Source organism: Eimeria mitis, genomic scaffold, assembly GCF_000499745.2.
Source record: "Eimeria mitis Houghton genomic scaffold, Emh_scaff2933, whole genome shotgun sequence".
NCBI classification, from domain to species: Eukaryota; Apicomplexa; class Conoidasida; order Eucoccidiorida; family Eimeriidae; genus Eimeria; species Eimeria mitis.
In genome coordinates this window covers 4526-5447 of record NW_013571275.1, presented here as the reverse complement: position 1 = coordinate 5447, position 922 = coordinate 4526, and positions in this window count along the sequence as shown.

Below are 922 nucleotides of genomic sequence, written 5' to 3'. Positions count from 1 at the left end.
GATGAAGCAGATGCTGATGGAAAAGGTAAACATTTTTCTTTTTTTTTTGTAGAAATACACCTGGGGGGGGGCTCAGAAACGTCTAGGTGAACACCATCTCCTTTGCTGTATATATTCAGCTTTCTTGTTTTTTTTTTAGGATTTTAGTTAAATTTTAATCAATTATTTATAATACACATTAAATAAACTTGTTCTGCTGCTGCTGTTCTTCTGCTTTATGCTGCTGTTCTTGCTGACGGGGTGTAGGAGGTTCGAGTTGTATGGTGTGTTTGTTGCTGCTGTCTCGTTTTTTTTTAGTTTTTTATTTATACTTTCTGGTGTTTTAATTCATTTTTAATGCATAAACAACCCCCTAGTTTGTTTTTTTTTGAACGTAACAGCTGAGGTGTATATACACCTGAATTTTCACGAGTGTTTAGAGGGGAGGAGGGAGCTGTGGGGTTGCAGGATGCAGTAGTTTTTTTATTTTAATTTATTTATGTTGTTTGTTGTTTTTTTGTTGTTTTTTCTGCTGTGTACAGTCAAGGATGTGGTGATTGGTATTGACCTGGGTACTACATACTCATGTGTTGGGGTGTATAGACAGGGTCGTGTAGATATAATTCCTAATGATCAGGGGAATCGTATTACTCCCAGTTATGTTTCTTTTGCTGATGATGAACGTCGTATTGGTGAAGCAGCAAAAAATGAAGCAGCAAACAATCCAACAAATACAATTTTTGATGTGAAACGTCTTATTGGTCGGCGTTTTAATGAGAAAGAAGTACAAAGAGATAAAGAATTACTACCATATGCAATTATAAATAAAGATGGAAAACCATATATTCGTGTTACTGTAAAAGGGCAACCAAAAGAGCTTGCTCCCGAGGAGGTTTCAGCTATGGTATTAGGAAAGATGAAAGAAGTAGCAGAAAACTATCTG